A 23,447-nucleotide genomic window follows, 5' to 3' on the forward strand; every position below is an offset into this window, starting at 1 on the left:
TTGACACAGACTAGGAGCACACAATCACACTTTTTTTGTGGTGGTGAGAGAATAGGCCATGAGAGCAGGCTTTGAAAGCCATGAATACCTCTGAAAAGGTGTGAGATCATTCTGGTCTGCTGCTAAATGTGCATGTTCCTACTGCATATAAGGCGATAATAAGGAAAAGCACACCTATCTCAAGTCATGTTTTATCCCCAGCAGGTGCCACTCCTCCAGAGTCGCAATGCAGTCGGCTGTGTTGGGCAGACTACACATGCAGGCATGATGCAGGGAATCCCTGGGGTATTTACTGGGCAAGGCGTATCTTACACACAGCACCCAAAATGACAGATTGAATTTATTATTATAGAAGATATAGATATATATGACAGCAGAGCCGGCCAATTGAGATGTTCACAATTGCGCATTGCATCTAGCTTTGAAGTGGGTCCGTGAAAATCAGCAGGAAGTGCATTTTGAAGGTGGATTTGCTATGATTTTCCATAGTGTGGTGACATGATAGTGACTTTACATTTCTTTGACCTTTTGTAACGAGATGTGGGATACCCATTGAAAGCCTTGTCGAATTTCAAGTGGACCTGAACTCAGAATGTCCTTTCTGCTCTAAAAGATACGCAACAGCATAACAACCTTTAAACAAGAAACATTTCTTTGTTACAGCTAATAGAAATCCTAAGATAAATCTGCACTGTTTCTACTTCCTGACTGATGGAAGCAGACATATTGTTAACAGGCTGTGCTTTCAAATGAGCTTATCTGCCATTGGCAGTCATGTGACCCAGGGTGATCACCACAACTAGTGATTAGACACAAATGAGGGGGACAGGCTAAAGTCTCTAAATACATACACAGGGTGCATTTCTCTAGGTTTTCCTTCTTTCCTGTGCAAGAGTCCTGGTCCACTTTAAAAGCCTTTGGCAGCCATGAGAATCCAAGTCATTTGTATCAGAGTACAATGTGTGTTGGTATGCTACATGTAAGGGCCAAAGAAGGAATGTGCCACCCCAGATGGGACTCGAACCCACAATCCCTGGCTTAGGAGGCCAGTGCCTTATCCATTAGGCCACTGGGGCATGCTGTAGAAGTGCAGCAAGTAGGCTTTTGCTCCACAGAGACTGCACAATGCCTCTTGCAGCAAATGAGTTGCAAATGGACGTACTTCTTTTCCTTGTGTTTTGCCATGGATTTTGCAGGTGATATAGCTCTTGCCAGCTTCCTCCACTGCTCTTCAACAAGCAAAAGCATTGGTCTCATTCTTTTTGGTCCTCACTCAAAACAAGCTTCCCTTGTTGGGCAATGACAGCTCCTGCGTGTAGCAGTGGCATACTGGCACCCTTTGGCTTGAATGTTTTGGGTCATAGGAGAAAGGTGATTAAAGGAAGCAAAAGGGCAACTATCTCTGCTCCAGGTGAGGCTCGAACTCACAACCTCAGCATTGCTCAACAGATACTGTCTTATAAGTACCACGCGCTAACCGATTGCGCCACTGGAGCTCCGTTGCTGCTGTTGGGGAGGTGCCTTTATCACCAGGACACTTGGCCTGTGATGCGTAACTCGTTAAAATGAAGCACATGTCATAAATCATTATAAGACCAAGTCAATTGTTTGTTAAGAAGAAAACCGGTAGAAGACAGGGAGCGTTTGTCCAAATCAGCAAGCCAAGGTGACTATTAAGATCATCTCCATAGAGGTGAGTGGACTTCAATGGAGGCTTGACACAGACTAGGAGCACACAATCACACTTTTTTTGTGGTGGTGAGAGAATAGGCCATGAGAGCAGGCTTTGAAAGCCATGAATACCTCTGAAAAGGTGTGAGATCATTCTGGTCTGCTGCTAAATGTGCATGTTCCTACTGCATATAAGGCGATAATAAGGAAAAGCACACCTATCTCAAGTCATGTTTTATCCCCAGCAGGTGCCACTCCTCCAGAGTCGCAATGCAGTCGGCTGTGTTGGGCAGACTACACATGCAGGCATGATGCAGGGAATCCCTGGGGTATTTACTGGGCAAGGCGTATCTTACACACAGCACCCAAAATGACAGATTGAATTTATTATTATAGAAGATATAGATATATATGACAGCAGAGCCGGCCAATTGAGATGTTCACAATTGCGCATTGCATCTAGCTTTGAAGTGGGTCCGTGAAAATCAGCAGGAAGTGCATTTTGAAGGTGGATTTGCTATGATTTTCCATAGTGTGGTGACATGATAGTGACTTTACATTTCTTTGACCTTTTGTAACGAGATGTGGGATACCCATTGAAAGCCTTGTCGAATTTCAAGTGGACCTGAACTCAGAACGTCCTTTCTGCTCTAAAAGATACGCAACAGCATAACAACCTTTAAACAAGAAACATTTCTTTGTTACAGCTAATAGAAATCCTAAGATAAATCTGCACTGTTTCTACTTCCTGACTGATGGAAGCAGACATATTGTTAACAGGCTGTGCTTTCAAATGAGCTTATCTGCCATTGGCAGTCATGTGACCCAGGGTGATCACCACAACTAGTGATTAGACACAAATGAGGGGGACAGGCTAAAGTCTCTAAATACATACACAGGGTGCATTTCTCTATGTTCTCCTTCTTTCCTGTGCAAGAGTTCTGGTCCACTTTAAAAGCCTTTGGCAGCCATGAGAATCCAAGTCATTTGTATCAGAGTACAATGTGTGTTGGTATGCTACATGTAAGGGCCAAAGAAGGAATGTGCCACCCCAGATGGGACTCGAACCCACAATCCCTGGCTTAGGAGGCCAGTGCCTTATCCATTAGGCCACTGGGGCATGCTGTAGAAGTGCAGCAAGTAGGCTTTTGCTCCACAGAGACTGCACAATGCCTCTTGCAGCAAATGAGTTGCAAATGGACGTACTTCTTTTCCTTGTGTTTTGCCATGGATTTTGCAGGTGATATAGCTCTTGCCAGCTTCCTCCACTGCTCTTCAACAAGCAAAAGCATTGGTCTCATTCTTTTTGGTCCTCACTCAAAACAAGCTTCCCTTGTTGGGCAATGACAGCTCCTGCGTGTAGCAGTGGCATACTGGCACCCTTTGGCTTGAATGTTTTGGGTCATAGGAGAAAGGTGATTAAAGGAAGCAAAAGGGCAACTATCTCTGCTCCAGGTGAGGCTCAAACTCACAACCTCAGCATTGCTCAACAGATACTGTCTTATAAGTACCGCGCGCTAACCGATTGCGCCACTGGAGCTCCGTTGCTGCTGTTGGGGAGGTGCCTTTATCACCAGGACACTTGGCCTGTGATGCGTAACTCGTTAAAATGAAGCACATGTCATAAATCATTATAAGACCAAGTCAATTGTTTGTTAAGAAGAAAACCGGTAGAAGACAGGGAGCGTTTGTCCAAATCAGCAAGCCAAGGTGACTATTAAGATCATCTCCATAGAGGTGAGTGGACTTCAATGGAGGCTTGACACAGACTAGGAGCACACAATCACACTTTTTTTGTGGTGGTGAGAGAATAGGCCATGAGAGCAGGCTTTGAAAGCCATGAATACCTCTGAAAAGGTGTGAGATCATTCTGGTCTGCTGCTAAATGTGCATGTTCCTACTGCATAAAAGGCGATAATAAGGAAAAGCACACCTATCTCAAGTCATGTTTTATCCCCAGCAGGTGCCACTCCTCCAGAGTCGCAATGCAGTCGGCTGAGTTGGGCAGACTACACATGCAGGCATGATGCAGGGAATCCCTGGGGTATTTACTGGGCAAGGCGTATCTTACACACAGCACCCAAAATGACAGATTGAATTTATTATTATAGAAGATATAAATATATATGACAGCAGAGCCGGCCAATTGAGATGTTCACAATTGCGCGTTGCATCTAGCTTTGAAGTGGGTCCGTGAAAATCAGCAGGAAGTGCATTTTGAAGGTGGATTTGCTATGATTTTCCATAGTGTGGTGACATGATAGTGACTTTACATTTCTTTGACCTTTTGTAACGAGATGTGGGATACCCATTGAAAGCCTTGTCGAATTTCAAGTGGACCTGAACTCAGAACGTCCTTTCTGCTCTAAAAGATACGCAACAGCTTAACAACCTTTAAACAAGAAACATTTCTTTGTTACAGCTAATAGAAATCCTAAGATAAATCTGCACTGTTTCTACTTCCTGACTGATGGAAGCAGACATATTGTTAACAGGCTGTGCTTTCAAATGAGCTTATCTGCCATTGGCAGTCATGTGACCCAGGGTGATCACCACAACTAGTGATTAGACACAAATGAGGGGGACAGGCTAAAGTCTCTAAATACATACACAGGGTGCATTTCTCTATGTTTTCCTTCTTTCCTGTGCAAGAGTTCTGGTCCACTTTAAAAGCCTTTGGCAGCCATGAGAATCCAAGTCATTTGTATCAGAGTACAATGTGTGTTGGTATGCTACATGTAAGGGCCAAAGAAGGAATGTGCCACCCCAGATGGGACTCGAACCCACAATCCCTGGCTTAGGAGGCCAGTGCCTTATCCATTAGGCCACTGGGGCATGCTGTAGAAGTGCAGCAAGTAGGCTTTTGCTCCACAGAGACTGCACAATGCCTCTTGCAGCAAATGAGTTGCAAATGGACGTACTTCTTTTCCTTGTGTTGTGCCATGGATTTTGCAGGTGATATAGCTCTTGCCAGCTTCCTCCACTGCTCTTCAACAAGCAAAAGCATTGGTCTCATTCTTTTTGGTCCTCACTCAAAACAAGCTTCCCTTGTTGGGCAATGACAGCTCCTGCGTGTAGCAGTGGCATACTGGCACCCTTTGGCTTGAATGTTTTGGGTCATAGGAGAAAGGTGATTAAAGGAAGCAAAAGGGCAACTATCTCTGCTCCAGGTGAGGCTCAAACTCACAACCTCAGCATTGCTCAACAGATACTGTCTTATAAGTACCGTGCGCTAACCGATTGCGCCACTGGAGCTCCGTTGCTGCTGTTGGGGAGGTGCCTTTATCACCAGGACACTTGGCCTGTGATGCGTAACTCGTTAAAATGAAGCACATGTCATAAATCATTATAAGACCAAGTCAATTGTTTGTTAAGAAGAAAACCGGTAGAAGACAGGGAGCGTTTGTCCAAATCAGCAAGCCAAGGTGACTATTAAGATCATCTCCATAGAGGTGAGTGGACTTCAATGGAGGCTTGACACAGACTAAGAGCACACAATCACACTTTTTTTGTGGTGGTGAGAGAATAGGCCATGAGAGCAGGCTTTGAAAGCCATGAATACCTCTGAAAAGGTGTGAGATCATTCTGGTCTGCTGCTAAATGTGCATGTTCCTACTGTATATAAGGCGATAATAAGGAAAAGCACACCCATCTCAAGTCATGTTTTATCCCCAGCAGGTGCCACTCCTCCAGAGTCGCAATGCAGTCGGCTGAGTTGGGCAGACTACACATGCAGGCATGATGCAGGGAATCCCTGGGGTATTTACTGGGCAAGGCGTATCTTACACACAGCACCCAAAATGACAGATTGAATTTATTATTATAGAAGATATAAATATATATGACAGCAGAGCCGGCCAATTGAGATGTTCACAATTGCGCGTTGCATCTAGCTTTGAAGTGGGTCCGTGAAAATCAGCAGGAAGTGCATTTTGAAGGTGGATTTGCTATGATTTTCCATAGTGTGGTGACATGATAGTGACTTTACATTTCTTTGACCTTTTGTAACGAGATGTGGGATACCCATTGAAAGCCTTGTCGAATTTCAAGTGGACCTGAACTCAAAACGTCCTTTCTGCTCTAAAAGATACGCAACAGCATAACAACCTTTAAACAAGAAACATTTCTTTGTTACAGCTAATAGAAATCCTAAGATAAATCTGCACTGTTTCTACTTCCTGACTGATGGAAGCAGACATATTGTTAACAGGCTGTGCTTTCAAATGAGCTTATCTGCCATTGGCAGTCATGTGGCGTACGAGAGAGAACGGCGCCGGAGACTTGGGCGCAGGACACAGCCAGTATATGGCTAATTCTGCTGCCGCACAAGTCTGGCCGTGTTAATTACTATTCCCCCTCCAGGCCGACATGGATAGTGGGGGAATGAAATAATTCGGCTTCCAGCAATAGCTGGAAGCCGAATTATTGTTTTAAAAGCAACTTCAGATCCGTCTTCTGACGGCGCTGAAGTTACTCCATGTGCCTGCGATAGCCGTAGTTCCTATTACGGCCTATGGTGGCGCCGGCTGCGCCCAAGTCTCCTGCGCTGCTGCGCCCAAGTCTCCAGCGCTGGATTTACCGTGTTCGGTCATGTGACCCAGGGTGATCACCACAACTAGTGATTAGACACAAATGAGGGGGACAGGCTAAAGTCTCTAAATACATACACAGGGTGCATTTCTCTATGTTCTCCTTCTTTCCTGTGCAAGAGTTCTGGTCCACTTTAAAAGCCTTTGGCAGCCATGAGAATCCAAGTCATTTGTATCAGAGTACAATGTGTGTTGGTATGCTACATGTAAGGGCCAAAGAAGGAATGTGCCACCCCAGATGGGACTCGAACCCACAATCCCTGGCTTAGGAGGCCAGTGCCTTATCCATTAGGCCATTGGGGCATGCTGTAGAAGTGCAGCAAGTAGGCTTTTGCTCCACAGAGACTGCACAATGCCTCTTGCAGCAAATGAGTTGCAAATGGACGTACTTCTTTTCCTTGTGTTGTGCCATGGATTTTGCAGGTGATATAGCTCTTGCCAGCTTCCTCCACTGCTCTTCAACAAGCAAAAGCATTGGTCTCATTCTTTTTGGTCCTCACTCAAAACAAGCTTCCCTTGTTGGGCAATGACAGCTCCTGCGTGTAGCAGTGGCATACTGGCACCCTTTGGCTTGAATGTTTTGGGTCATAGGAGAAAGGTGATTAAAGGAAGCAAAAGGGCAACTATCTCTGCTCCAGGTGAGGCTCGAACTCACAACCTCAGCATTGCTCAACAGATACTGTCTTATAAGTACCGCGCGCTAACCGATTGCGCCACTGGAGCTCCGTTGCTGCTGTTGGGGAGGTGCCTTTATCACCAGGACACTTGGCCTGTGATGCGTAACTCGTTAAAATGAAGCACATGTCATAAATCATTATAAGACCAAGTCAATTGTTTGTTAAGAAGAAAACCGGTAGAAGACAGGGAGCGTTTGTCCAAATCAGCAAGCCAAGGTGACTATTAAGATCATCTCCATAGAGGTGAGTGGACTTCAATGGAGGCTTGACACAGACTAGGAGCACACAATCACACTTTTTTTGTGGTGGTGAGAGAATAGGCCATGAGAGCAGGCTTTGAAAGCCATGAATACCTCTGAAAAGGTGTGAGATCATTCTGGTCTGCTGCTAAATGTGCATGTTCCTACTGCATATAAGGCGATAATAAGGAAAAGCACACCTATCTCAAGTCATGTTTTATCCCCAGCAGGTGCCACTCCTCCAGAGTCGCAATGCAGTCGGCTGAGTTGGGCAGACTACACATGCAGGCATGATGCAGGGAATCCCTGGGGTATTTACTGGGCAAGGCGTATCTTACACACAGCACCCAAAATGACAGATTGAATTTATTATTATAGAAGATATAAATATATATGACAGCAGAGCCGGCCAATTGAGATGTTCACAATTGCGCGTTGCATCTAGCTTTGAAGTGGGTCCGTGAAAATCAGCAGGAAGTGCATTTTGAAGGTGGATTTGCTATGATTTTCCATAGTGTGGTGACATGATAGTGACTTTACATTTCTTTGACCTTTTGTAACGAGATGTGGGATACCCATTGAAAGCATTGTCGAATTTCAAGTGGACCTGAACTCAGAACGTCCTTTCTGCTCTAAAAGATACGCAACAGCATAACAACCTTTAAACAAGAAACATTTCTTTGTTACAGCTAATAGAAATCCTAAGATAAATCTGCACTGTTTCTACTTCCTGACTGATGGAAGCAGACATATTGTTAACAGCCTGTGCTTTCAAATAAGCTTATCTGCCATTGGCAGTCATGTGACCCAGGGTAATCACCACAACTAGTGATTAGACACAAATGAGGGGGACAGGCTAAAGTCTCTAAATACATACACAGGGTGCATTTCTTTATGTTCTCCTTCTTTCCTGTGCAAGAGTTCTGGTCCACGTTAAAAGCCTTTGGCAGCCATGAGAATCCAAGTCATTTGTATCAGAGTACAATGTGTGTTGGTATGCTACATGTAAGGGCCAAAGAAGGAATGTGGACTCGAACCCACAATCCCTGGCTTAGGAGGCCAGTGCCTTATCCATTAGGCCACTGGGGCATGCTGTAGAAGTGCAGCAAGTAGGCTTTTGCTCCACAGAGACTGCACAATGCCTCTTGCAGCAAATGAGTTGCAAATGGACGTACTTCTTTTCCTTGTGTTGTGCCATGGATTTTGCAGGTGATATAGCTCTTGCCAGCTTCCTCCACTGCTCTTCAACAAGCAAAAGCATTGGTCTCATTCTTTTTGGTCCTCACTCAAAACAAGCTTCCCTTGTTGGGCAATGACAGCTCCTGCGTGTAGCAGTGGCATACTGGCACCCTTTGGCTTGAATGTTTTGGGTCATAGGAGAAAGGTGATTAAAGGAAGCAAAAGGGCAACTATCTCTGCTCCAGGTGAGGCTCGAACTCACAACCTCAGCATTGCTCAACAGATACTGTCTTATAAGTACCGCGCGCTAACCGATTGCGCCACTGGAGCTGCGTTGCTGCTGTTGGGGAGGTGCCTTTATCACCAGGACACTTGGCCTGTGATGCGTAACTCGTTAAAATGAAGCACATGTCATAAATCATTATAAGACCAAGTCAATTGTTTGTTAAGAAGAAAACCGGTAGAAGACAGGGAGCGTTTGTCCAAATCAGCAAGCCAAGGTGACTATTAAGATCATCTCCATAGAGGTGAGTGGACTTCAATGGAGGCTTGACACAGACTAGGAGCACACAATCACACTTTTTTTGTGGTGGTGAGAGAATAGGCCATGAGAGCAGGCTTTGAAAGCCATGAATACCTCTGAAAAGGTGTGAGATCATTCTGGTCTGCTGCTAAATGTGCATGTTCCTACTGCATATAAGGCGATAATAAGGAAAAGCACACCTATCTCAAGTCATGTTTTATCCCCAGCTGGTGCCACTCCTCCAGAGTCGCAATGCAGTCGGCTGAGTTGGGCAGACTACACATGCAGGCATGATGCAGGGAATCCCTGGGGTATTTACTGGGCAAGGCGTATCTTACACACAGCACCCAAAATGACAGATTGAATTTATTATTATAGAAGATATAAATATATATGACAGCAGAGCCGGCCAATTGAGATGTTCACAATTGCGCGTTGCATCTAGCTTTGAAGTGGGTCCGTGAAAATCAGCAGGAAGTGCATTTTGAAGGTGGATTTGCTATGATTTTCCATAGTGTGGTGACATGATAGTGACTTTACATTTCTTTGACCTTTTGTAACGAGATGTGGGATACCCATTGAAAGCCTTGTCGAATTTCAAGTGGACCTGAACTCAGAACGTCCTTTCTGCTCTAAAAGATACGCAACAGCATAACAACCTTTAAACAAGAAACATTTCTTTGTTACAGCTAATAGAAATCCTAAGATAAATCTGCACTGTTTCTACTTCCTGACTGATGGAAGCAGACATATTGTTAACAGGCTGTGCTTTCAAATGAGCTTATCTGCCATTGGCAGTCATGTGACCCAGGGTGATCACCACAACTAGTGATTAGACACAAATGAGGGGGACAGGCTAAAGTCTCTAAATACATACACAGGGTGCATTTCTCTAGGTTTTCCTTCTTTCCTGTGCAAGAGTTCTGGTCCACTTTAAAAGCCTTTGGCAGCCATGAGAATCCAAGTCATTTGTATCAGAGTACAATGTGTGTTGGTATGCTACATGTAAGGGCCAAAGAAGGAATGTGCCACCCCAGATGGGACTCGAACCCACAATCCCTGGCTTAGGAGGCCAGTGCCTTATCCATTAGGCCACTGGGGCATGCTGTAGAAGTGCAGCAAGTAGGCTTTTGCTCCACAGAGACTGCACAATGCCTCTTGCAGCAAATGAGTTGCAAATGGACGTACTTCTTTTCCTTGTGTTTTGCCATGGATTTTGCAGGTGATATAGCTCTTGCCAGCTTCCTGCACTGCTCTTCAACAAGCAAAAGCATTGGTCTCATTCTTTTTGGTCCTCACTCAAAACAAGCTTCCCTTGTTGGGCAATGACAGCTCCTGCGTGTAGCAGTGGCATACTGGCACCCTTTGGCTTGAATGTTTTGGGTCATAGGAGAAAGGTGATTAAAGGAAGCAAAAGGGCAACTATCTCTGCTCCAGGTGAGGCTCGAACTCACAACCTCGGCATTGCTCAACAGATACTGTCTTATAAGTACCACGCGCTAACCGATTGCGCCACTGGAGCTCTGTTGCTGCTGTTGGGGAGGTGCCTTTATCACCAGGACACTTGGCCTGTGATGCGTAACTCGTTAAAATGAAGCACATGTCATAAATCATTATAAGACCAAGTCAATTGTTTGTTAAGAAGAAAACCGGTAGAAGACAGGGAGCGTTTGTCCAAATCAGCAAGCCAAGGTGACTATTAAGATCATCTCCATAGAGGTGAGTGGACTTCAATGGAGGCTTGACACAGACTAAGAGCACACAATCACACTTTTTTTGTGGTGGTGAGAGAATAGGCCATGAGAGCAGGCTTTGAAAGCCATGAATACCTCTGAAAAGGTGTGAGATCATTCTGGTCTGCTGCTAAATGTGCATGTTCCTACTGCATATAAGGCGATAATAAGGAAAAGAACACCTATCTCAAGTCATGTTTTATCCCCAGCAGGTGCCACTCCTCCAGAGTCGCAATGCAGTCGGCTGAGTTGGGCAGACTACACATGCAGGCATGATGCAGGGAATCCCTGGGGTATTTACTGGGCAAGGCGTATCTTACACACAGCACCCAAAATGACAGATTGAATTTATTATTATAGAAGATATAAATATATATGACAGCAGAGCCGGCCAATTGAGATGTTCACAATTGCGCGTTGCATCTAGCTTTGAAGTGGGTCCGTGAAAATCAGCAGGAAGTGCATTTTGAAGGTGGATTTGCTATGATTTTCCATAGTGTGGTGACATGATAGTGACTTTACATTTCTTTGACCTTTTGTAACGAGATGTGGGATACCCATTGAAAGCCTTGTCGAATTTCAAGTGGACCTGAACTCAGAACGTCCTTTCTGCTCTAAAAGATACGCAACAGCATAACAACCTTTAAACAAGAAACATTTCTTTGTTACAGCTAATAGAAATCCTAAGATAAATCTGCACTGTTTCTACTTCCTGACTGATGGAAGCAGACATATTGTTAACAGGCTGTGCTTTCAAATGAGCTTATCTGCCATTGGCAGTCATGTGACCCAGGGTGATCACCACAACTAGTGATTAGACACAAATGAGGGGGACAGGCTAAAGTCTCTAAATACATAGAGACTTTACATAGATACCTCTGTTAAGGGTGCATTTCTCTATGTTCTCCTTCTTTCCTGTGCAAGAGTTCTGGTCCACTTTAAAAGCCTTTGGCAGCCATGAGAATCCAAGTCATTTGTATCAGAGTACAATGTGTGTTGGTATGCTACATGTAAGGGCCAAAGAAGGAATGTGCCACCCCAGATGGGACTCGAACCCACAATCCCTGGCTTAGGAGGCCAGTGCCTTATCCATTAGGCCACTGGGGCATGCTGTAGAAGTGCAGCAAGTAGGCTTTTGCTCCACAGAGACTGCACAATGCCTCTTGCAGCAAATGAGTTGCAAATGGACGTACTTCTTTTCCTTGTGTTGTGCCATGGATTTTGCAGGTGATATAGCTCTTGCCAGCTTCCTCCACTGCTCTTCAACAAGCAAAAGCATTGGTCTCATTCTTTTTGGTCCTCACTCAAAACAAGCTTCCCTTGTTGGGCAATGACAGCTCCTGCGTGTAGCAGTGGCATACTGGCACCCTTTGGCTTGAATGTTTTGGGTCATAGGAGAAAGGTGATTAAAGGAAGCAAAAGGGCAACTATCTCTGCTCCAGGTGAGGCTCGAACTCACAACCTCGGCATTGCTCAACAGATACTGTCTTATAAGTACCGCACGCTAACCGATTGCGCCACTGGAGCTCCGTTGCTGCTGTTGGGGAGGTGCCTTTATCACCAGGACACCTGGCCTGTGATGCGTAACTCGTTAAAATGAAGCACATGTCATAAATCATTATAAGACCAAGTCAATTGTTTGTTAAGAAGAAAACCGGTAGAAGACAGGGAGCGTTTGTCCAAATCAGCAAGCCAAGGTGACTATTAAGATCATCTCCATAGAGGTGAGTGGACTTCAATGGAGGCTTGACACAGACTAGGAGCACACAATCACACTTTTTTTGTGGTGGTGAGAGAATAGGCCATGAGAGCAGGCTTTGAAAGCCATGAATACCTCTGAAAAGGTGTGAGATCATTCTGGTCTGCTGCTAAATGTGCATGTTCCTACTGCATATAAGGCGATAATAAGGAAAAGCACACCTATCTCAAGTCATGTTTTATCCCCAGCAGGTGCCACTCCTCCAGAGTCGCAATGCAGTCGGCTGAGTTGGGCAGACTACACATGCAGGCATGATGCAGGGAATCCCTGGGGTATTTACTGGGCAAGGCGTATCTTACACACAGCACCCAAAATGACAGATTGAATTTATTATTATAGAAGATATAAATATATATGACAGCAGAGCCGGCCAATTGAGATGTTCACAATTGCGCGTTGCATCTAGCTTTGAAGTGGGTCCGTGAAAATCAGCAGGAAGTGCATTTTGAAGGTGGATTTGCTATGATTTTCCATAGTGTGGTGACATGATAGTGACTTTACATTTCTTTGACCTTTTGTAACGAGATGTGGGATACCCATTGAAAGCCTTGTCGAATTTCAAGTGGACCTGAACTCAGAACGTCCTTTCTGCTCTAAAAGATACGCAACAGCTTAACAACCTTTAAACAAGAAACATTTCTTTGTTACAGCTAATAGAAATCCTAAGATAAATCTGCACTGTTTCTACTTCCTGACTGATGGAAGCAGACATATTGTTAACAGGCTGTGCTTTCAAATGAGCTTATCTGCCATTGGCAGTCATGTGACCCAGGGTGATCACCACAACTAGTGATTAGACACAAATGAGGGGGACAGGCTAAAGTCTCTAAATACATACACAGGGTGCATTTCTCTATGTTCTCCTTCTTTCCTGTGCAAGAGTTCTGGTCCACTTTAAAAGCCTTTGGCAGCCATGAGAATCCAAGTCATTTGTATCAGAGTACAATGTGAGTTGGTATGCTACATGTAAGGGCCAAAGAAGGAATGTGCCACCCCAGATGGGACTCGAACCCACAATCCCTGGCTTAGGAGGCCAGTGCCTTATCCATTAGGCCACTGGGGCATGCTGTAGAAGTGCAGCAAGTAGGCTTTTGCTCCACAGAGACTGCACAATGCCTCTTGCAGCAAATGAGTTGCAAATGGATGTACTTCTTTTCCTTGTGTTGTGCCATGGATTTTGCAGGTGATATAGCTCTTGCCAGCTTCCTCCACTGCTCTTCAACAAGCAAAAGCATTGGTCTCATTCTTTTTGGTCCTCACTCAAAACAAGCTTCCCTTGTTGGGCAATGACAGCTCCTGCGTGTAGCAGTGGCATACTGGCACCCTTTGGCTTGAATGTTTTGGGTCATAGGAGAAAGGTGATTAAAGGAAGCAAAAGGGCAACTATCTCTGCTCCAGGTGAGGCTCAAACTCACAACCTCAGCATTGCTCAACAGATACTGTCTTATAAGTACCGCGCGCTAACTGATTGCGCCACTGGAGCTCCGTTGCTGTTGTTGGGGAGGTGCCTTTATCACCAGGACACTTGGCCTGTGATGCGTAACTCGTTAAAATGAAGCACATGTCATAAATCATTATAAGACCAAGTCAATTGTTTGTTAAGAAGAAAACCGGTAGAAGACAGGGAGCGTTTGTCCAAATCAGCAAGCCAAGGTGACTATTAAGATCATCTCCATAGAGGTGAGTGGACTTCAATGGAGGCTTGACACAGACTAAGAGCACACAATCACACTTTTTTTGTGGTGGTGAGAGAATAGGCCATGAGAGCAGGCTTTGAAAGCCATGAATTCCTCTGAAAAGGTGTGAGATCATTCTGGTCTGCTGCTAAATGTGCATGTTCCTACTGCATATAAGGCGATAATAAGGAAAAGAACACCTATCTCAAGTCATGTTTTATCCCCAGCAGGTGCCACTCCTCCAGAGTCGCAATGCAGTCGGCTGAGTTGGGCAGACTACACATGCAGGCATGATGCAGGGAATCCCTGGGGTATTTACTGGGCAAGGCGTATCTTACACACAGCACCCAAAATGACAGATTGAATTTATTATTATAGAAGATATAAATATATATGACAGCAGAGCCGGCCAATTGAGATGTTCACAATTGCGCGTTGCATCTAGCTTTGAAGTGGGTCCGTGAAAATCAGCAGGAAGTGCATTTTGAAGGTGGATTTGCTATGATTTTCCATAGTGTGGTGACATGATAGTGACTTTACATTTCTTTGACCTTTTGTAACGAGATGTGGGATACCCATTGAAAGCCTTGTCGAATTTCAAGTGGACCTGAACTCAGAACGTCCTTTCTGCTCTAAAAGATACGCAACAGCATAACAACCTTTAAACAAGAAACATTTCTTTGTTACAGCTAATAGAAATCCTAAGATAAATCTGCACTGTTTCTACTTCCTGACTGATGGAAGCAGACATATTGTTAACAGGCTGTGCTTTCAAATGAGCTTATCTGCCATTGGCAGTCATGTGACCCAGGGTGATCACCACAACTAGTGATTAGACACAAATGAGGGGGACAGGCTAAAGTCTCTAAATACATACACAGGGTGCATTTCTCTATGTTCTCCTTCTTTCCTGTGCAAGAGTTCTGGTCCACTTTAAAAGCCTTTGGCAGCCATGAGAATCCAAGTCATTTGTATCAGAGTACAATGTGTGTTGGTATGCTACATGTAAGGGCCAAAGAAGGAATGTGCCACCCCAGATGGGACTCGAACCCACAATCCCTGGCTTAGGAGGCCAGTGCCTTATCCATTAGGCCACTGGGGCATGCTGTAGAAGTGCAGCAAGTAGGCTTTTGCTCCACAGAGACTGCACAATGCCTCTTGCAGCAAATGAGTTGCAAATGGACGTACTTCTTTTCCTTGTGTTGTGCCATGGATTTTGCAGGTGATATAGCTCTTGCCAGCTTCCTCCACTGCTCTTCAACAAGCAAAAGCATTGGTCTCATTCTTTTTGGTCCTCACTCAAAACAAGCTTCCCTTGTTGGGCAATGACAGCTCCTGCGTGTAGCAGTGGCATACTGGCACCCTTTGGCTTGAATGCTTTGGGTCATAGGAGAAAGGTGATTAAAGGAAGCAAAAGGGCAACTATCTCTGCTCCAGGTGAGGCTCGAACTCACAACCTCGGCATTGCTCAACAGATACTGTCTTATAAGTACCGCACGCTAACCGATTGCGCCACTGGAGCTCCGTCGCTGCTGTTGGGAAGGTGGCTTTATCACCAGGACACCTGGCCTGTGATGCGTAACTCGTTAAAATGAAGCACATGTCATAAATCATTATAAGACCAAGTCAATTGTTTGTTAAGAAGAAAACCGGTAGAAGACAGGGAGCGTTTGTCCAAATCAGCAAGCCAAGGTGACTATTAAGATCATCTCCATAGAGGTGAGTGGACTTCAATGGAGGCTTGACACAGACTAGGAGCACACAATCACACTTTTTTTGTGGTGGTGAGAGAATAGGCCATGAGAGCAGGCTTTGAAAGCCATGAATACCTCTGAAAAGGTGTGAGATCATTCTGGTCTGCTGCTAAATGTGCATGTTCCTACTGCATATAAGGCGATAATAAGGAAAAGCACACCTATCTCAAGTCATGTTTTATCCCCAGCAGGTGCCACTCCTCCAGAGTCGCAATGCAGTCGGCTGAGTTGGGCAGACTACACATGCAGGCATGATGCAGGGAATCCCTGGGGTATTTACTGGGCAAGGCGTATCTTACACACAGCACCCAAAATGACAGATTGAATTTATTATTATAGAAGATATAAATATATATGACAGCAGAGCCGGCCAATTGAGATGTTCACAATTGCGCGTTGCATCTAGCTTTGAAGTGGGTCCGTGAAAATCAGCAGGAAGTGCATTTTGAAGGTGGATTTGCTATGATTTTCCATAGTGTGGTGACATGATAGTGACTTTACATTTCTTTGACCTTTTGTAACGAGATGTGGGATACCCATTGAAAGCCTTGTCGAATTTCAAGTGGACCTGAACTCAGAACGTCCTTTCTGCTCTAAAAGATACGCAACAGCATAACAACCTTTAAACAAGAAACATTTCTTTGTTACAGCTAATAGAAATACTAAGATAAATCTGCACTGTTTCTACTTCCTGACTGATGGAAGCAGACATATTGTTAACAGCCTGTGCTTTCAAATGAGCTTATCTGCCATTGGCAGTCATGTGACCCAGGGTGATCACCACAACTAGTGATTAGACACAAATGAGGGGGACAGGCTAAAGTCTCTAAATACATACACAGGGTGCATTTCTCTATGTTCTCCTTCTTTCCTGTGCAAGAGTTCTGGTCCACTTTAAAAGCCTTTGGCAGCCATGAGAATCCAAGTCATTTGTATCAGAGTACAATGTGTGTTGGTATGCTACATGTAAGGGCCAAAGAAGGATTGTGCCACCCCAGATGGGACTCAAACCCACAATCCCTGGCTTAGGAGGCCAGTGCCTTATCCATTAGGCCACTGGGGCATGCTGTAGAAGTGCAGCAAGTAGGCTTTTGCTCCACAGAGACTGCACAATGCCTCTTGCAGCAAATGAGTTGCAAATGGACGTACTTCTTTTCCTTGTGTTGTGCCATGGATTTTGCAGGTGATATAGCTCTTGCCAGCTTCCTCCACTGCTCTTCAACAAGCAAAAGCATTGGTCTCATTCTTTTTGGTCCTCACTCAAAACAAGCTTCCCTTGTTTGGCAATGACAGCTCCTGCGTGTAGCAGTGGCATACTGGCACCCTTTGGCTTGAATGTTTTGGGTCATAGGAGAAAGGTGATTAAAGGAAGCAAAAGGGCAACTATCTCTGCTCCAGGTGAGGCTCGAACTCACAACCTCAGCATTGCTCAACAGATACTGTCTTATAAGTACCGCGCGCTAACCGATTGCGCCACTGGAGCTCCGTTGCTGCTGTTGGGGAGGTGCCTTTATCACCAGGACACTTGGCCTGTGATGCGTAACTCGTTAAAATGAAGCACATGTCATAAATCATTATAAGACCAAGTCAATTGTTTGTTAAGAAGAAAACCGGTAGAAGACAGGGAGCGTTTGTCCAAATCAGCAAGCCAAGGTGACTATTAAGATCATCTTCATAGAGGTGAGTGGACTTCAATGGAGGCTTGACACAGACTAGGAGCACACAATCACACTTTTTTTGTGGTGGTGAGAGAATAGGCCATGAGAGCAGGCTTTGAAAGCCATGAATACCTCTGAAAAGGTGTGAGATCATTCTGGTGTGCTGCTAAATGTGCATGTTCCTACTGCATATAAGGCGATAATAAGGAAAAGCACACCTATCTCAAGTCATGTTTTATCCCCAGCAGGTGCCACTCCTCCAGAGTCGCAATGCAGTCGGCTGAGTTGGGCAGACTACACATGCAGGCATGATGCAGGGAATCCCTGGGGTATTTACTGGGCAAGGCGTATCTTACACACAGCACCCAAAATGACAGATTGAATTTATTATTATAGAAGATATAAATATATATGACAGCAGAGCCGGCCAATTGAGATGTTCACAATTGCGCGTTGCATCTAGCTTTGAAGTGGGTCCGTGAAAATCAGCAGGAAGTGCATTTTGAAGGTGGATTTGCTATGATTTTCCATAGTGTGGTGACATGATAGTGACTTTACATTTCTTTGACCTTTTGTAACGAGATGTGGGATACCCATTGAAAGCCTTGTCGAATTTCAAGTGGACCTGAACTCAGAACGTCCTTTCTGCTCTAAAAGATACGCAACAGCATAACAACCTTTAAACAAGAAACATTTCTTTGTTACAGCTAATAGAAATCCTAAGAGAAATCTGCACTGTTTCTACTTCCTGACTGATGGAAGCAGACATATTGTTAACAGCCTGTGCTTTCAAATGAGCTTATCTGCCATTGGCAGTCATGTGACCCAGGGTGATCACCACAACTAGTGATTAGACACAAATGAGGGGGACAGGCTAAAGTCTCTAAATACATACTCAGGGTGCATTTCTCTATGTTTTCCTTCTTTCCTGTGCAAGAGTTCTGGTCCACTTTAAAAGCCTTTGGCAGCCATGAGAATCCAAGTCATTTGTATCAGAGTACAATGTGTGTTGGTACGCTACATGTAAGGGCCAAAGAAGGAATGTGCCACCGCAGATGGGACTCGAACCCACAATCCCTGGCTTAGGAGGCCAGTGCCTTATCCATTAGGCCACTGGGGCATGCTGTAGAAGTGCAGCAAGTAGGCTTTTGCTCCACAGAGACTGCACAATGCCTCTTGCAGCAAATGAGTTGCAAATGGACGTACCGTATATACTCGGATATAAGTCGACTCCGTGTATAAGTCGACCCCAATATTTGACCCTCTTAAGCTGGATTTTTTTAATTACTCAAGTATAAGTCTATCTAGCAAAGTTGGTGGCTGCACAGTAGACTTGAAGCCTTGCACAAGACATAAAAAAAACAGAGAAATGCACCCTGTATATATTAAGAGAGTTTAGCCTGTCTAATCCCCACTCATCTGTGTCTAATAAAAAGTTGTAATTTGATCTCTCCTCTGTGTCACCTGACAAAGCAGATAAGCTCATATGAGAGCACAGGATGTCAACAATATACCTGCTTCCATGAAAGCAGGAAGTAGACACACTACAGCTGATACAAATTCTGCAATACATCTGCAAACAAAAGGCATTTTTCTTTTAAAGGTTATTATGCTATTGCATTTCTTTTAGAGCAGAGAGAAAGATCTGAGATCAGGTCCACTTTAAACAATAAACCCTTCCCAGAGCCCCAGCAGCCAGCGTCTCTCTATCCCTCCCCACAGTGCTAAATCAGACAACAGACAACACACTAAAAATCCCCCCTCCCTTCCTCCCTCCCAGCACAACTCTGTAATGTTATGGGAAGGGTGCTTCTTTCTGTCCCCTTCCCCGCAATGCTATACTATTTTGTGCTTCCATCCTCTCTCTCCCTCCTCTGTGCGATCTAATGCAGCAGAAGCCAACACAGCCAACAGTTCCATTGCCAGCGCTGAATCCTCTATACACTCTCCATTCATGCCGCTCTGTCCAATAGTACAGCTCCTGTTCCTGATGTCATGTGACTTCATGTGTCATGTGACATCGGGAGTCGAGCTGTACTATTGGACAGAGAGCGGAAAGGAGGGAGTATAGAGGATACCGCACTGGCAATGAAGCTTAATCGCCGGTGTCCTGTCTTATAAAGCTGCTTTCATCAGGGATAGGCTGGCAAGGACAGTGATCGCTGGCTGTAACGGAGGGATTTTTAGAGCGGCTTCTACCCCCGCAGCGGTTGTAGGAGCCGCTCTAAATCCCTCCGTTCCAGCCACCGATCACTGTCCTCACCTGCCTATCCCTGATGCAAGCAGCTTTTCATCACAGGACACCGGCGATTTAATCTCCGCCCCTCCCCCCGCCATTCGCATCATTGTCCCATGCCCATCTAATTGCCGCTCCTCCCTGAATTGTCAGCACTTACAGCGAGTGCCAGGGAGAGAGCTGCATTATTTTAACAGTTACAATGGGGCAAAGTGAGCGGCTCCTACCCCCGCAGCCGCCGGAGCATCACATGCTCAGCGGGGACCAGCATTCTCAGCTGCCGCCTGAGAGAATAAGTAATGAGCGGGGGTTAGTCCATTCTCCTGCTTGCAGGGGGGCACAGCATTGTGGCATCTAGGAATCTTAGCGCAGGGGGATACAATCTGGTTGGCTGGCAGCACTAGGGGGGGCATACTGCAGCAGATGCAGAGCAGAGGGGTCAATTGATACTCAGCTACAAGTCAGAAATTTAGGTTTGACGCGAGTATAAGTCGACCCCCCTACTTTATAAAAATAGATCAGACCTAAATTTCTCGACTTATAGCCGAGTATATACGGTACTTCTTTTCCTTGTGTTGTGCCATGGATTTTGCAGGTGATATAGCTCTTGCCAGCTTCCTCCACTGCTCTTCAACAAGCAAAAGCATTGGTCTCATTCTTTTTGGTCCTCACTCAAAACAAGCTTCCCTTGTTGGGCAATGACAGCTCCTGCGTGTAGCAGTGGCATACTGGCACCCTTTGGCTTGAATGTTTTGGGTCATAGGAGAAAGGTGATTAAAGGAAGCAAAAGGGCAACTATCTCTGCTCCAGGTGAGGCTCGAACTCACAACCTCAGCATTGCTCAACAGATACTGTCTTATAAGTACCGCGCACTAACCAATTGCGCCACTGGAGCTCCGTTGTTGCTGTTGGGGAGGTGCCTTTATCACCAGGACACTTGGCCTGTGATGCGTAACTCGTTAAAATGAAGCACATGTCATAAATCCTTATAAGATCAAGTCAATTGTTTGTTAAGAAGAAAACCGGTAGAAGACAGGGAGCGTTTGTCCAAATCAGCAAGCCAAGGTGACTATTAAGATCATCTCCATAGAGGTGAGTGGACTTCAATGGAGGCTTGACACAGACTAGGAGCACACAACCACACTTTTTTTGTGGTGGTGAGAGAATAGGCCATGAGAGCAGGCTTTGAAAGCCATGAATACCTCTGAAAAGGTGTGAGATCATTCTGGTCTGCTGCTAAATGTGCATGTTCCTACTGCATGTAAGGCGATAATAAGGAAAAGCACACCTATCTCAAGTCATGTTTTATCCCCAGCAGGTGCCACTCCTCCAGAGTCGCAATGCAGTCGGCTGAGTTGGGCAGACTACACATGCAGGCATGATGCAGGGAATCCCTGGGGTATTTACTGGGCAAGGCGTATCTTACACACAGCACCCAAAATGACAGATTGAATTTATTATTATAGAAGATATAAATATATATGACAGCAGAGCCGGCCAATTGAGATGTTCACAATTGCGCGTTGCATCTAGCTTTGAAGTGGGTCCGTGAAAATCAGCAGGAAGTGCATTTTGAAGGTGGATTTGCTATGATTTTCCATAGTGTGGTGACATGATAGTGACTTTACATTTCTTTGACCTTTTGTAACGAGATGTGGGATACCCATTGAAAGCCTTGTCGAATTTCAAGTGGACCTGAACTCAGAACGTCCTTTCTGCTCTAAAAGATACGCAACAGCATAACAACCTTTAAACAAGAAACATTTCTTTGTTACAGCTAATAGAAATCCTAAGAGAAATCTGCACTGTTTCTACTTCCTGACTGATGGAAGCAGACATATTGTTAACAGCCTGTGCTTTCAAATGAGCTTATCTGCCATTGGCAGTCATGTGACCCAGAGTGATCACCACAACTAGTGATTAGACACAAATGAGGGGGACAGGCTAAAGTCTCTAAATACATACACAGGGTGCATTTCTCTATGTTTTCCTTCTTTCCTGTGCAAGAGTTCTGGTCCACTTTAAAAGCCTTTGGCAGCCATGAGAATCCAAGTCATTTGTATCAGAGTACAATGTGTGTTGGTACGCTACATGTAAGGGCCAAAGAAGGAATGTGCCACCGCAGATGGGACTCGAACCCACAATCCCTGGCTTAGGAGGCCAGTGCCTTATCCATTAGGCCACTGGGGCATGCTGTAGAAGTGCAGCAAGTAGGCTTTTGCTCCACAGAGACTGCACAATGCCTCTTGCAGCAAATGAGTTGCAAATGGACGTACTTCTTTTCCTTGTGTTGTGCCATGGATTTTGCAGGTGATATAGCTCTTGCCAGCTTCCTCCACTGCTCTTCAACAAGCAAAAGCATTGGTCTCATTCTTTTTGGTCCTCACTCAAAACAAGCTTCCCTTGTTGGGCAATGACAGCTCCTGCGTGTAGCAGTGGCATACTGGCACCCTTTGGCTTGAATGTTTTGGGTCATAGGAGAAAGGTGATTAAAGGAAGCAAAAGGGCAACTATCTCTGCTCCAGGTGAGGCTCGAACTCACAACCTCAGCATTGCTCAACAGATACTGTCTTATAAGTACCGCGCGCTAACCGATTGCGCCACTGGAGCTCCGTTGCTGCTGTTGGGGAGGTGCCTTTATCACCAGGACACTTGGCCTGTGATGCGTAACTCGTTAAAATGAAGCACATGTCATAAATCATTATAAGACCAAGTCAATTGTTTGTTAAGAAGAAAACCGGTAGAAGACAGGGAGCGTTTGTCCAAATCAGCAAGCCAAGGTGACTATTAAGATCATCTCCATAGAGGTGAGTGGACTCCAATGGAGGCTTGACACAGACTAGGAGCACGCAATCACACTTTTTTTGTGGTGGTGAGAGAATAGGCCATGAGAGCAGGCTTTGAAAGCCATGAATACCTCTGAAAAGGTGTGAGATCATTCTGGTCTGCTGCTAAATGTGCATGTTCCTACTGCATATAAGGCGATAATAAGGAAAAGCACACCTATCTCAAGTCATGTTTTATCCCCAGCAGGTGCCACTCCTCCAGAGTCGCAATGCAGTCGGCTGAGTTGGGCAGACTACACATGCAGGCATGATGCAGGGAATCCCTGGGGTATTTACTGGGCAAGGCGTATCTTACACACAGCACCCAAAATGACAGATTGAATTTATTATTATAGAAGATATAAATATATATGACAGCAGAGCCGGCCAATTGAGATGTTCACAATTGCGCGTTGCATCTAGCTTTGAAGTGGGTCCGTGAAAATCAGCAGGAAGTGCATTTTGAAGGTGGATTTGCTATGATTTTCCATAGTGTGGTGACATGATAGTGACTTTACATTTCTTTGACCTTTTGTAACGAGATGTGGGATACCCATTGAAAGCCTTGTCGAATTTCAAGTGGACCTGAACTCAAAACGTCCTTTCTGCTCTAAAAGATACGCAACAGCATAACAACCTTTAAACAAGAAACATTTCTTTGTTACAGCTAATAGAAATCCTAAGATAAATCTGCACTGTTTCTACTTCCTGACTGATGGAAGCAGACATATTGTTAACAGGCTGTGCTTTCAAATGAGCTTATCTGCCATTGGCAGTCATGTGACCCAGGGTGATCACCACAACTAGTGATTAGACACAAATGAGAGGGACAGGCTAAAGTCTCTAAATACATACACAGGGTGCATTTCTCTATGTTCTCCTTCTTTCCTGTGCAAGAGTTCTGGTCCACTTTAAAAGCCTTTGGCAG

General features: G+C 45.0%; 23 non-coding genes across 23 annotated transcripts; all 23 read right to left on the minus strand.

The window, feature by feature from the left end:
- Window positions 1-1,003: 1,003 nt before the first annotated feature.
- Window positions 1,004-1,076, minus strand: TRNAR-CCU (transfer RNA arginine (anticodon CCU)). The gene has a single exon. It is a non-coding gene; the product is annotated as a tRNA-Arg (tRNA).
- Window positions 1,077-1,403: 327 nt separating this feature from the next.
- On the minus strand, window positions 1,404-1,496 carry TRNAI-UAU (transfer RNA isoleucine (anticodon UAU)). Its single transcript is given in 2 exon segments — window positions 1,404-1,439; window positions 1,459-1,496. It is a non-coding gene; the product is annotated as a tRNA-Ile (tRNA).
- A 1,222-nt stretch (window positions 1,497-2,718) lies between these two features.
- On the minus strand, window positions 2,719-2,791 carry TRNAR-CCU (transfer RNA arginine (anticodon CCU)). Its single transcript has one exon. It is a non-coding gene; the product is annotated as a tRNA-Arg (tRNA).
- A 327-nt stretch (window positions 2,792-3,118) lies between these two features.
- Window positions 3,119-3,211, minus strand: TRNAI-UAU (transfer RNA isoleucine (anticodon UAU)). Its single transcript is given in 2 exon segments — window positions 3,119-3,154; window positions 3,174-3,211. It is a non-coding gene; the product is annotated as a tRNA-Ile (tRNA).
- Window positions 3,212-4,433: 1,222 nt separating this feature from the next.
- On the minus strand, window positions 4,434-4,506 carry TRNAR-CCU (transfer RNA arginine (anticodon CCU)). The gene has a single exon. It is a non-coding gene; the product is annotated as a tRNA-Arg (tRNA).
- Window positions 4,507-4,833: 327 nt separating this feature from the next.
- TRNAI-UAU (transfer RNA isoleucine (anticodon UAU)) lies at window positions 4,834-4,926 on the minus strand. Its single transcript is given in 2 exon segments — window positions 4,834-4,869; window positions 4,889-4,926. It is a non-coding gene; the product is annotated as a tRNA-Ile (tRNA).
- Window positions 4,927-6,490: 1,564 nt separating this feature from the next.
- On the minus strand, window positions 6,491-6,563 carry TRNAR-CCU (transfer RNA arginine (anticodon CCU)). The gene has a single exon. It is a non-coding gene; the product is annotated as a tRNA-Arg (tRNA).
- A 327-nt stretch (window positions 6,564-6,890) lies between these two features.
- TRNAI-UAU (transfer RNA isoleucine (anticodon UAU)) lies at window positions 6,891-6,983 on the minus strand. Its single transcript is given in 2 exon segments — window positions 6,891-6,926; window positions 6,946-6,983. It is a non-coding gene; the product is annotated as a tRNA-Ile (tRNA).
- A 1,609-nt stretch (window positions 6,984-8,592) lies between these two features.
- Window positions 8,593-8,685, minus strand: TRNAI-UAU (transfer RNA isoleucine (anticodon UAU)). Its single transcript is given in 2 exon segments — window positions 8,593-8,628; window positions 8,648-8,685. It is a non-coding gene; the product is annotated as a tRNA-Ile (tRNA).
- A 1,222-nt stretch (window positions 8,686-9,907) lies between these two features.
- On the minus strand, window positions 9,908-9,980 carry TRNAR-CCU (transfer RNA arginine (anticodon CCU)). The gene has a single exon. It is a non-coding gene; the product is annotated as a tRNA-Arg (tRNA).
- Window positions 9,981-10,307: 327 nt separating this feature from the next.
- TRNAI-UAU (transfer RNA isoleucine (anticodon UAU)) lies at window positions 10,308-10,400 on the minus strand. Its single transcript is given in 2 exon segments — window positions 10,308-10,343; window positions 10,363-10,400. It is a non-coding gene; the product is annotated as a tRNA-Ile (tRNA).
- A 1,245-nt stretch (window positions 10,401-11,645) lies between these two features.
- Window positions 11,646-11,718, minus strand: TRNAR-CCU (transfer RNA arginine (anticodon CCU)). Its single transcript has one exon. It is a non-coding gene; the product is annotated as a tRNA-Arg (tRNA).
- A 327-nt stretch (window positions 11,719-12,045) lies between these two features.
- On the minus strand, window positions 12,046-12,138 carry TRNAI-UAU (transfer RNA isoleucine (anticodon UAU)). The gene is given in 2 exon segments: window positions 12,046-12,081; window positions 12,101-12,138. It is a non-coding gene; the product is annotated as a tRNA-Ile (tRNA).
- Window positions 12,139-13,360: 1,222 nt separating this feature from the next.
- TRNAR-CCU (transfer RNA arginine (anticodon CCU)) lies at window positions 13,361-13,433 on the minus strand. Its single transcript has one exon. It is a non-coding gene; the product is annotated as a tRNA-Arg (tRNA).
- Window positions 13,434-13,760: 327 nt separating this feature from the next.
- On the minus strand, window positions 13,761-13,853 carry TRNAI-UAU (transfer RNA isoleucine (anticodon UAU)). Its single transcript is given in 2 exon segments — window positions 13,761-13,796; window positions 13,816-13,853. It is a non-coding gene; the product is annotated as a tRNA-Ile (tRNA).
- A 1,222-nt stretch (window positions 13,854-15,075) lies between these two features.
- Window positions 15,076-15,148, minus strand: TRNAR-CCU (transfer RNA arginine (anticodon CCU)). Its single transcript has one exon. It is a non-coding gene; the product is annotated as a tRNA-Arg (tRNA).
- Window positions 15,149-15,475: 327 nt separating this feature from the next.
- On the minus strand, window positions 15,476-15,568 carry TRNAI-UAU (transfer RNA isoleucine (anticodon UAU)). The gene is given in 2 exon segments: window positions 15,476-15,511; window positions 15,531-15,568. It is a non-coding gene; the product is annotated as a tRNA-Ile (tRNA).
- Window positions 15,569-16,790: 1,222 nt separating this feature from the next.
- On the minus strand, window positions 16,791-16,863 carry TRNAR-CCU (transfer RNA arginine (anticodon CCU)). The gene has a single exon. It is a non-coding gene; the product is annotated as a tRNA-Arg (tRNA).
- Window positions 16,864-17,190: 327 nt separating this feature from the next.
- TRNAI-UAU (transfer RNA isoleucine (anticodon UAU)) lies at window positions 17,191-17,283 on the minus strand. The gene is given in 2 exon segments: window positions 17,191-17,226; window positions 17,246-17,283. It is a non-coding gene; the product is annotated as a tRNA-Ile (tRNA).
- Window positions 17,284-18,505: 1,222 nt separating this feature from the next.
- TRNAR-CCU (transfer RNA arginine (anticodon CCU)) lies at window positions 18,506-18,578 on the minus strand. Its single transcript has one exon. It is a non-coding gene; the product is annotated as a tRNA-Arg (tRNA).
- A 1,918-nt stretch (window positions 18,579-20,496) lies between these two features.
- TRNAI-UAU (transfer RNA isoleucine (anticodon UAU)) lies at window positions 20,497-20,589 on the minus strand. The gene is given in 2 exon segments: window positions 20,497-20,532; window positions 20,552-20,589. It is a non-coding gene; the product is annotated as a tRNA-Ile (tRNA).
- A 1,222-nt stretch (window positions 20,590-21,811) lies between these two features.
- Window positions 21,812-21,884, minus strand: TRNAR-CCU (transfer RNA arginine (anticodon CCU)). The gene has a single exon. It is a non-coding gene; the product is annotated as a tRNA-Arg (tRNA).
- Window positions 21,885-22,211: 327 nt separating this feature from the next.
- On the minus strand, window positions 22,212-22,304 carry TRNAI-UAU (transfer RNA isoleucine (anticodon UAU)). The gene is given in 2 exon segments: window positions 22,212-22,247; window positions 22,267-22,304. It is a non-coding gene; the product is annotated as a tRNA-Ile (tRNA).
- Window positions 22,305-23,447: the final 1,143 nt, after the last annotated feature.

Source organism: Hyperolius riggenbachi, chromosome 3 (assembly GCF_040937935.1).
Source record: "Hyperolius riggenbachi isolate aHypRig1 chromosome 3, aHypRig1.pri, whole genome shotgun sequence".
In the NCBI taxonomy this organism is placed as follows: domain Eukaryota; kingdom Metazoa; phylum Chordata; class Amphibia; order Anura; family Hyperoliidae; genus Hyperolius; species Hyperolius riggenbachi.